Below are 12,530 nucleotides of genomic sequence, written 5' to 3' on the forward strand. Positions count from 1 at the left end.
TGTCCTGTGAAGGAAGATCCTAATAAATTTAAATGTTCAATTTGTGGTGAAAACCAAGCATCCATATTTTGGGAATGTAAGACTCGCAAGCGATCGTACAATCTCGTTCTAAGCAACAGGTAGGAAACGCTCCACGTTTCCGAAATGGTACAAATTCGGTCGGCGAGGAACAAATTCTACATTCGTACCCGTAGGTACAAATATCTCCCCTGCTTCAAATTCTTCATCTATACCTACTCCCCTCGCTGCTAACAATATTCAACGAGTAAATGGAGCTATCTATGCTGCTATTGCAGTGGATAGAAATCAAAATACTAACCAACGTAGGGTAAACGCACCCATAGTGGAGGTAGTACCAATAGTAGTTGTATTGCAAAGAAATGCGTCCTATGTATAAATAACTGTATTTGCACAAATAAATTTACAGTGTTCACTCGGCTGTCGACAAAAACAGACCACTCTTGATGTGTGCTACGCGATCGTCTGTTTTCTCGGCAACAACCATTGTGTGGTCCTCCTCATTGTTCTTTATCAGCAGTTCTTTCGGTCGATGCGTCGTCGACTTTGGAAAGCAACCGTTTCGTGATGAGTGTGTGAGTGCGGACCACGTTTTGCGTCCATTGCTGCAATGGAAGTACTCTGACCACTGTTGGCGTAACTGCCATACAATGAAACCACTGGAAGCGACTCCAGTTCTGATGGATGAGGCTTTTTGGATAGCGGAAGATAAAGTGTTTATTGTGTTGTTTGGTTTGAGCCTTATCAAATAAATTAATAAACAACAACAAATAAATTTACTGCATATCTATTCATCTATATCTTACGATGCGATGAAGGCGAAAGTGTTTACATTTTGTTATAAAACGAGTTGGAAAAGACTGTATTTAAAACTAGTGGACATATTATACTGAATTCGTTAAGATTTCCCAAGCAGAATCCATTTTTCTTTAACGGCTAAAGCCACTATTGAACTTTTTGAACCACATCATTCTGCTGCTAATAATCTGGAATATAACCTATTTTGGCAAACTGAGTGCATTTCAGCATATTTCAGTAAATTTTTGCTGATTTTTCCCTCTGTGCCATTATAGGCACAAAGAAACACGCATGTTCCCATAGTGGCCGCTTTCCAATGTTTACAAGCGACAGCCAAAAACAAACTCGTAGCCAATTTAAGTTTTCGTTTAGTTATGGTCTGATATCAGGTAAAAACAGTAAATTTTCGCTAATATTAAGCGACTGCAACATCTAAATTTATTGCAGCATGGATTCGTCGACGAAATCCGCTCCAATATATGACGAAGTGGCGATCTCCCGGTGCATGGAACTGGTGATCTCCAAGCAAAAGTCATTATACGGGGCATGTAAAGCTTACGGTATTCCTCAATCTACCGTTCGCTACCGGCTTAGTGGCAAATGGACCACAAAAGTTCGGAAAGGACCGCACACTGTGCTCACAGAGGATGAAGAGCGGAAACTTGTCCAGTACTTGATTAGCATGGAGAAGAAAGACTTTCCGGTGGTGAAAGAGTTACTGCTGCACAAAGTGAAATCATTTTTCGAATCAAATTATCGACCCAATCCGTTTATGGACAATGTTCCAGGTAATTTTTTAAACTCTTTGAAAATTGTGTTTTGGTTGTAGGTCGAAAATGGCTGAAAGGTTTTCTTCGTCGACACCGTGAGATAACCTTCCGCACGCCGGAAACTGTATCTTCCGCCAGCGCAAGTGTATCTCCTTTGGTTTGTTTTTTCCGTCGATCTTGTTTTCCGTGCTGAGCACCAATGCTACCGACGTACCAGGAAGGCAGCTTCCACAACTGGACCCTACCTATCGACCCATCAACTCATGAACCGGGGACCAACGGCTTTACTTCCCATCCGAAGGAAGGCGTGATCAGAGATGTTATGCCTCAGAACATCCCGGCGGCGCCGACTGGGATTGAACCCAGGCCTGCTGGGGTGAGAGGTAATCACGCTTACCACTACACCACCGGCGCCGCTTGGTAATATGTCATAAAAATAATTGAAATAATTGTGTGGTTATAGAACGTCCCAATGACGAGCTAATAACGTATTGGGCACGTCATAATACGTCCCGGGTTTCCCCAGGGGGTGGGGGAACCCACACTATACGTCTTACCCACAGTTCTCCTATTTCTACAAGTCATACAAAAATTACCTTAACTTAAAGCCAAAAACCAAAAGTGACACAGTGTACCTTCGTAGAAACGGCTAGTTTCTGACAAACCACATGTGAAACAATAGTTCAATGATAGTTAGTCATTTTTAATGGTTAAGAGCATACCAACACATCCGTTTATATCCCGGGTATCCCCGGAGAAGTACACACTTAAAAATACCTAATTTTACACGTGACGGAATCCATGTTTGACAGAAACGATGAGACGTAAACAAACATGTCATGTAAAATTAAGTGCTCCGAGACTGAAAAGTTCGGTACTCGACGAAAAGTACGTTTGATTGAGCTGAGTTTTGCGTCTATTACGACTCAATTTTATGTCAAAAATGACGCTCGTATATGTCAGTCTCAGAGCACCTAAATTTACATGATTTTTTTTATGTGTGTAGCTATTTTCTAACCGCAGTCAAAATTCACCATGTCATACATGAAATAATCACATGAGCTAACAAAACCCTTATCAATGGTAGTCGTTTGAAGTGCCCAGTATCACACATTTGAATAACCTCCACTATAGGTACTCGATGCCACCATTATAGGAACCATACCACCACTAAAGGTACATGGAGTATGGTAGAAAGCAAATGTTTTTTTTTTACGATTTTTTTGTTTTTCGATGATTAAAATAGTTATTTTTTTAAACATCTAAGATATTTCAACCATATAGTTAGATAATCCGTGTAAACTTTTCAAAATTTTACTCAAAATTAACCTAAATATTCAAGTGAGATGACTAAATGCGCCACTATTAGTACACTACAAGATAATGAAGACGAGCTATTTAACTTTTTGAGAGTTCATAACGTGCATATTGCCGTTATAACTAAAACGTTTCATATGGTTAGAAGGGACGCACATTATTTCATTTATAGAAATGATCGTCTTGATGGAGCATGTGGTGGTGTTGCCATCATTGTTCAAAGATGCCATCATTTGTAACCAAAGTTTTTGAAAGTTTGGGAGTTTCTGTTGAAACAAAATTTGGACAACTTACTTTTATAGCTGCCTATTTGCCATTCCAATGCGTAGGCCAGCAAAAGAATTTTCTCAAGGGTGACCTTCAGAAACTTACCCGTCATAGGTCTAAATTCTTCATTATTGGTGATTTTAATGCAAAACACCGCTCATGGAATAATGCTCAAAGCAATTCCAATGGTAATATTCTGTTTGATGATTGTTCTGCAGGTTATTACACTATTCAATATCCAAACAGGCCAACAAGCTTTTCTTCTGCAAGAAATCCCTCCACTATTGATTTGGTCTTAACTGATTCATGTCAACTTTGTAGCCAATTGGTTACCCATGCTGACTTCGGTTCTGATCACCTTCCAGTAACTTTTGAAATATCCCAAGAAATAATTTCTAATCCCAACAGCTCTACTTTCAATTATCATAGAGCTGATTGGGAGCAATATCGAACATTTATGGAATATAACTTCGATCCAAACATTCCTTTGTAAACCAAAGATGAAATTAATTGAATCTCTGACTACTTCTATAGTTGAAGCAAGAGCTGCCACAGTACCAAAATGCGAGGTTAAACTCGATTCAATTATAATAGACGATGATCTTCAGCTCTTGATCCGTCTTAAAAATGTCCGTAGGAGACAATATCAAAGAACACGCGCTCCTGCCATGAAATTTATCTGGCGAGATTTGCAAAAACAAGTTAAAAAGCGATTCTCTGCCCTGAGGTACAAAAATTTTGAAAATAATGTTTTTAAATTGGACCCGAGTTCCAAACCCTTTTGGAAATTCACAAAAAAATTGAAAAAACCTCAAAAGCCTATTCCAGCGCTTAAAGAAGGTGGTAAAATTTTGATCACAAATTCGGAAAAAGCTCAGAAACTTGCCAAGCAATTCGAGAGTTCCCATAACTTCAGTCCTATCCTATAGTCCTATTGAGAATCACGTTGCTCGGGATTATCTGAATATTTTCTCTCGGGAAAATATTTTTGATGATTCCTGGGGGACTGATTTGGACGAAGTAAGGTCTATAACTAAAAAGTTTCATAATATGAAAGCTCCAGGTGAGGATTGAATTTTCTATATCCTCATCAAAAAACTCCCAGAGAGTACCTTGTCTTTCTTGGTAAAATTATTTAACAGATGTTTCCATTTGGCATACTTTCCTGATAAATGGAAAAATGCAAAAGTTGTTCCAATTTTGAAGCCGGATAAAAATCCTGCTAAAGCTTCTAGCCACCGTCCAATAAGTTTGCTTTCTTCAATAAGTAAACTTTTTGAAAAGATAATTTTAAATAGAATGATGGCTTACATCAATTCGAACTCATTTTTTGCAGATGAGCAGTATGGATTTTGCCGGGCATTCCACTTCTCATCAACTCTTAAGAGTTACAAAATTTAATTCGTTCAAACAAATCTCTTCGATGATGAAACACCTCTAGGACTATATCATTTATATTATTGAATTTTGCATTTATATTATAAATATTCACTTTTTCAGCTTAGAGATGAACTAGCCTACAGAAGATAAAGTAAAGTTAAAGTAAAATTAAAGTTAAGTTAAAGTTAAGTTAAAGTTAAGTTAAAGTTAAGTTAAAGTTAAGTTAAAGTTAAGTTAAAGTTAAGTTAAAGTTAAGTTAAAGTTAAGTTAAAGTTAAGTTAAAGTTAAGTTAAAGTTAAGTTAAAGTTAAGTTAAAGTTAAGTTAAAGTTAAGTTAAAGTTAAGTTAAAGTTAAGTTAAAGTTAAGTTAAAGTTAAGTTAAAGTTAAGTTAAAGTTAAGTTAAAGTTAAGTTAAAGTTAAGTTAAAGTTAAGTTAAAGTTAAGTTAAAGTTAAGTTAAAGTTAAGTTAAAGTTAAGTTAAAGTTAAGTTAAAGTTAAGTTAAAGTTAAGTTAAAGTTAAGTTAAAGTTAAGTTAAAGTTAAGTTAAAGTTAAGTTAAAGTTAAGTTAAAGTTAAGTTAAAGTTAAGTTAAAGTTAAGTTAAAGTTAAGTTAAAGTTAAGTTAAAGTTAAGTTAAAGTTAAGTTAAAGTTAAGTTAAAGTTAAGTTAAAGTTAAGTTAAAGTTAAGTTAAAGTTAAGTTAAAGTTAAGTTAAAGTTAAGTTAAAGTTAAGTTAAAGTTAAGTTAAAGTTAAGTTAAAGTTAAGTTAAAGTTAAGTTAAAGTTAAGTTAAAGTTAAGTTAAAGTTAAGTTAAAGTTAAGTTAAAGTTAAGTTAAAGTTAAGTTAAAGTTAAGTTAAAGTTAAGTTAAAGTTAAGTTAAAGTTAAGTTAAAGTTAAGTTAAAGTTAAGTTAAAGTTAAAGTTAAGTTAAAGTTAAGTTAAAGTTAAGTTAAAGTTAAGTTAAAGTTAAGTTAAAGTTAAGTTGAAATACAGTTAAAGTTCAGTTAAATATCATATTATAATCTATTTATACTCACGAGTGCGTGTGTGTGCGTGTGTATGCGTGCGTTTTTGTGTTTGTGTACCTATTATAAATCACTACAATCAGCAATAGTTTACCAAAAACGATCCCTGCAGCTGCAAACCTTTCCCCACATCCAACATCCCAGTGATTTCTCGTGGAAGCGCAGAGGATTTCTCGGTTTCCTTCACAGCGAGTATCACGTCAACACTTTCCTTCCCATTCCCTATTGGACCTGCATTCGGACACGGCCGGCGCTGGTATTGCTAAATATTAGATCTTCAGTTTTTACACATTGAGGATGAATGTTAGTCCCAAACATCATCTGTTGGTTCTCTGTGTAATTGCAGCTGATCTGGTAATAACAGAGTAGCATCCGTGGGCGGTCAATAATGCTAATGCTAATGCTAAAATGACAAAAGCGATTCATTATATATTTTCTTGTAATTTGTACCACTGGATGACTATTTTCAGTTCTGTACTTTAATATGGCACCATTCGCAATTTATTGACATTTTTTTTTTTTGATTTCAACCAATAGATTTCAAAACATTCAGATTACTGAATTTTTTTTATCATGATATCAAAATAATACTAATTTAGTTTTTTTATTTTTTTTTGTTTTCCTACCTAAGTTATAATAACATATTGATAACTTATTTTGTTTATTATTAACGAAATTACTTATATAAAAACGCTTACATAGATTTGTTATCAAAAAAACATAATTTGTTATCTTCTTAATATTCTTCATATATCATTTAGATCTCATTTTTGTTATGATAACTGTTAACTCGACCACACGGTAGGCAAAATATGTTATCACGAACGCTTATATCAAAATATCAAAGTTAGTTTTCATTTTGTTTTCATTCTCTGCTCGGGTAGGGAAGTAAAGCTGTTGGTCCCCGTTTCATGAGTTGATGGGTCCATAGGTAAGTGTGGGAGCTGCCTCCCTGGCGTCAGTAGCATTGGTGCTCAGCACGGAAAACAAGATCAACGGAAAGCAAATGAAGGAAAAAAATCTCTTTACATCTCAGAAGTCATTTCAATCAGAAATGCTGTTTCTTTGCTACATTTTTTCTGTTGCAGCATAAACAAGGACGCAATAGTTATTTTTTACTCATGCTACATACAAATCTACCTATTCGCATGCCTCATTCTGAAGATACAGCACCACCCGAAAACAGCCTCCAGGATGAGTCAACACTCGACACCAACCTATTATAGGATACACTTACCCAGTTAATCCAGCACAGACGCCCACACGGCCCATTCTCCTTCAGGCCACCCGCTGTGTTTAATAACGATTCAGTTCCGCAAAGCTAGCAGTGGAATGGAATCTCGTTCTACAGCAAACCACATCTCAACATTACCACCTAACAGCTCATCTTCATGCGATCACGAATCGAGTCAAACATTCCATTCACCAGCTCGCACTGATACCTCGGTAGTGCAACATGCATGTGACACAGAGTTTCACCATCCTTAGAACCAGCTGACTGCCAATTTAGCTGTGTTCTAACGCTCATGATCGGTTGTCGTCGTCGTCGTCAGCCGTCGCCGTCAGCCGTCGTCATCATCGTCGTTGAGCGACATTTGGCAAATAGTAGGAATTTCAATTTCAACAATTTCCATGATCTGTTGCCTGCTCGACATTGTACCGGAGGCAACACTGGGCAGGTTGATCCTTGCGGTCGTGCTCCTCCTCCTCCTCGTTCTATCTTGAGGATACCAATCCTCTACATCACGAGATGCAAACAAGTTGCTCACTCATCCCATCGACATCGTCATTGGATCGGTGATCTTGTTCGAGTTGTCTTTGACGGTTGTGCGACAAATCGACAGACTATGAGCCCCTGAAGGAAGGTCCCTGGTAGTTTTGTCTCGTCTTTCGTGTTTGCTCTCCTGCCTGGCGGGGCTGATTTATGCTTGAGATTAGTTTAACATTTCATTGAAATAGGTTTTGGAATCTTACGGCTGTGACAGTGGTGCTGGGGATTTGGGAGATCAATTTCGAATCACCTGCAATTAAATTTAGAACCATGATGGCAGCACTGCCATTCTGGGAAAATATGTCACAACCGAAGAACGACGATGATGTTCTGCTTGGGAAATTTGAGTGGAGGGTTTGGAAATCGTCGGCAACTGACGATGAGGAAATCATTGGCAAACATGAGACTCATTTTCGCATCGACCGCTGCGCATCCAACTCGGTGTAGATGGGGGAGGATTTCTGGCGAGATTTGAACCATGAAATGAGGATCGATTGCAGCTCCGCACCGATGCACTCATAAATAAACAATGGAAAATGAGGAGGAGAAGGAGTAGTTGCACTGCATAGCTGCTGCACCTATTTGGAGAATGGATCGGAGCAAAAGAAAGAGATCATGCAAGTGAGAGGAGGGCTGTCGGGTGAATCCACCACAGGTGATGGCGTTTAATTGCAACAGAACATGCAGTTTTATGGTCCGGCTCGGCAGATGAAGGTGAATTTGTGTTTTTTGTTTGCTTGTGGCCTAATGAACTGAAAGGATTTCAAGGAAATTGCTGTGGGTGATGTGATCACCACCTGTTTTTGTGAAGCAAAAACTTCTTCAATCAACTGCCTCCAGAGCTTTAGAAATTAAGTTCAATATCAACTCCCACATAAATATAACCCGATGAGATCAACTGTCAACCACCAGAAGATCGTTTTACGGAATCCGATCACATCAAGCCGGCCATAAATCATCATTGCCACCTAGCTCGGGACTTTGAGGAAGCCCTGCATCAAAACAAAATACGAACACCTACCGATCCGGACAAGTGCAAAAAGAACATTTTTGCCTAGGGCTACGAACTCGACCACACGCTGGCAAATTGCAGGTTCTCAATCCGCGGGGAAGACAGTTCGACTAGTTAACCTCATCAACTCATCTCTAACCGTCCGTCGCGTCGTCTCTGGGGAGGCCCTTATCTGCGGAGGATCTACGATTGACGGCGACGGCTGACGGCGGTTCCACAGGCAAAGGTAGGCTGGCAAGTACTTAAACTCTCCCCTTCGTTGGAGAGCGCTGTTCATGACGAGGGTCATTAGCAAGAGATCGAAGTGTCTTGTTTTGCGATCGAATCAAGTGCAAATTAGTTCCTGGTGTGAGCCTGTGTGTGTGTGTGATGCTATCTGCTGGTTCTATTAGTATATCTTGAATTGTACATCCTGTCTTGATTTTTTGTTTAGCAAATGATAATTAAAGTTTAAGCAATTAGTTCAATTATTAATCGTTAGCATTGCATATTTCAAAGGATACATCCTTTCAAATATTCATCTTGGCACGAGTGTTTAATGACCGCCGCTTGATTGAGTGATTAGAAGATAACTCAGCATAGATGCTAGCAAATAACAACGAAAATCCAACTTGCATTGAAGGTATAATTTACTCGGCCTTGACCTTGTTGCTAGATGCAACCATTCACTTATTCCAAGTAGTATCTTAGGCAGGAAGCACATTTCAAAGATCTAACCGCAAATATTGGATCTTTTTCAGGAAAGGCGAACTTATACGATTGAGTTGCGGTTTTCAGGCAGAACTTCTGTGTGCGTATGATAAACTATAGCCAGTGGTATATTGATTAGTTGCACATTGGAATCAAGCAGTATCAACTACTGGATCTATGAGTACCGAGTGCCACATTATATACGGTGATAGATTGAAATGAAAAATTAAAATAATCCAGGATGGTTAATCTTTTCGGAAAATTTAAGTTGAAGTTTTCGGATTTTCCAATACATCACATACTTTGAAAATTCATAAATCATGAACCAAGCATCGTAAAAAGAGCGTTGTGAAGTAGCATGAAAAGGAAATTATCGCACCAATCCATAAAAAAAAAAATCTAAAAAACTACAAGGGACAGCCCTATGGGGTTATACGCATTGGTGACGTAGGACAACGTGGTCTTATATAATAAATCTCATTTTTCAACTGCAGCAAGAGCTTGCGTTTAGTGAAGGAATAGGAATTTGAACGGAGTTATCTCTGTTTATACTCTTTAGTATGACGCGCTAAGCATAGATGGTCCACAGCGACTCACGAAGAGCTACTGATTCCGATCAATAGTGGTGCGGCTCTTCCTCCTTCTATGGATGCTTCTCTGGGCTGCAGCTCGCTGCTTGCAGGCAGCCTTTCGTTGTGTACTGGAGAACATCACCACTCACCACGCGGTGATTTAATAATCACCGTTTGGAGAGACCGGATGGCATTAAACTTTGAAATCTGTGTTAGGGAAATCGATTTTCGCAGGCATTCGTTGATAATTCTAATTATCATAGCAACAGTTGCACAGTCGTGCAATTTCCAATTGTGACATTTTGAAAAATGATGAAATTTTAATTTATATAGTTGCGTAGAATAAATTCCTAACGTATTGAGAATTAAAATCCATCATCTCTGGATCAAAATCAGGCCACTTTTATGCCGCAACCGACTTTGGTTTTTGAAATTGCACCCCCCAATGTTGCCTTCAAGAACATGGTTCATTTTGAATTTCCCGCCACTACCGCAAAACTGGAGTGGTCACGTGAGTCAAAATGTATTAGAATGTACTTCTCGAGAGTATGACGTCCGGCTAACATGAGATCTTGTTTTGTAGCATACGATACTGAACATCGTGACAATTGTGCCTTTACTGTGGGCCCTTAACACTAAAACGGAATTTTGTCAGTAAGTAAAATCGAAAACGAAATTCCTACATTGTATTTAAAAACATATTTACACAGATTCTTTGAAAAAAGGCACAATACATGTGACCGAAACGTCAGATGAAAACATAAAACACCGGTTTTGAGCATCAAAAAACTGAAAGCCACATAACCTCCAACATACTTCGTAACAGTCGATCCCGCCAAGAAAGTTCAACACAATGACAAGTTACTTTCAACAACTTGACAATAAATATGAACCCGGTACAAGAACATTACTCAAAGACTACGCCACGCAGAACTGGAAACTTGGAAACACAGAGTCGAGAAAAGAGTTCCTTCTTAATTAGATTTAAACAAATCTAGATAGAGCTGGAATTGGGCGTAACAGCTTTTGTAAACAATGAATTCTTTCGATGTTTTTTTTAGGAATTTAAGGCACGCCAACGCAAACCAACATTACCGTCGGGTAGAGGAAGTCTTACCCTGCCTGATATGGATGTTGATTTACGTGGGCGAGCCTTGACTTTCAAGACATCATCGAAAGAAGTTATTGTTTACAAAAGCTGTTACGCTCGCTGCTTGCAGGCAACAATGTTCAACGAGAGCAATGTTCAACGCCACGTGCCGAAAGCACTGCTGCTGCTGCTGCTGATGCCGACGACCGGACACAACCACTCACGGTCATTGGAACTGAATCCGATCAGCGGTTGAGGCCAGCCTTGATAGCTAGCTGCTTTCGGGTATGATTTCGTTGTGTACTGGAGAACACTACCACTCACCACGCGGTGATTGAATAAACACCGTTTGGTGAGACCGGATGGAATTCAACTTTGAAATCTGTGCTAGGGAAATCGCTTTTCGCAGGCAAACGGTGATAATTTTAACTATCATGGCAACAGTTGCAAAGTCGTGCAATTTTTAAAAATAACATATTGAAAAATCATAAAGTCTTAAATTAAACAGACGCGTAGAAATATTTATGATGGATTGGTGATAAAATTATTGAAATTGGTCCAGTGGCAGCTGAGTTATTAACGTTCAAAATCTTTCATAATTTTGTTACATATACCATTTTTGGTTTTCACAAAGTGTACCCCCATATAGAGATCACAGACGTAGTCCTTCGTCAAAATATTTTCCTATGGAAAATCAGGAAAAACCATTGTCAGGGTATCTCTCTTTCACTGGTGATAATTTCAGTGTCTCTTACCGGTTTAGAGTTATGGCCAATACATACATTAATGGCTTGGGAAATCTCTTATTTTTCCGAAATTCACATTATTTGCAAATCCATCACTCATGAACCAAGTATCGTAGAAAATACTGTTTACGTGAAATGATATGGAAATTATCACAGTAATCCATGTAGTGTCGCTCGTGGTGTAGTATTAAGCGTGACTGCCTCTCACTACGAAGGGCCTGAATTCAATCCCAGTCGGCGCCATTGGGATTTTCTGAGGCATAATATCTCTGCGGTTGGTCCCCGGTACATGAAATGATGGTAGTGCTGTACTAACCGGATATCCGGGAACGTATAGAATCCAAAATCTAACAAAAAATGGCCGGATATTGGGATAGTCTGGCAACACGTCTCAACCGTCGGTCTTCGGTTTTTGTTTACGTCTTGAACTTTTCATTCGTAGTTTATGTTTTTCGAGATAATAATTACTCGTTAAGTGTTTTTTTTTCGTGCATCGAAGGGTTATCCGTTCACTACCGGTGATACCAAAGTGTTTCGTGTATTTGTTTTCACGGTGTCTACTGTTTTGTGAAATCGGCATAGAGGTTATATATTGGCATTGTTTACCCACTCACGCTCGCGTTTGTCATTCAATACGCTATCTATCAACAAATATTGGAAGCTTACGTGCTGAATGTAAAAGGACACGTCATACTGCCTACATCTACCGTCATATTGCGGAGAGTTGGAACACTTCGATTTTTGCCTGTGCTGGACGTTTCCATCACCGCAACAAAATGGATACATGTCAAGTTTGCCCGAAGCCCTTAAGCACGGGTAAGGTAATCACGTGTAGTGGAACGTGTGGTACAGCATATTATCAAACTTGCATTGGCTTAACTAAGCTTCAATTCGCATCCTGGTCTGCGGGAGTTGGGCTGTATTGGTTCTGCAATTCCTGTCGCATAAATGTTGAACCTGCCGTCTACGACCGTGAAAAAACAATTATGAAAGCTCTGCGAGAGCTGTTGATTCGAACGGATTCAATGGATACTCGGCTTGGAATCTATGGTGAAAATCTCCACAGAATCAACTAGACT

The sequence above is a fragment of the Ochlerotatus camptorhynchus genome, unplaced genomic scaffold (assembly GCF_037179485.1).
Source record: "Ochlerotatus camptorhynchus isolate MF236.1 unplaced genomic scaffold, CSIRO-AGI_Acam_v1.1 ptg000361l, whole genome shotgun sequence".
Classification (NCBI taxonomy): Eukaryota; Metazoa; Arthropoda; class Insecta; order Diptera; family Culicidae; genus Ochlerotatus; species Ochlerotatus camptorhynchus.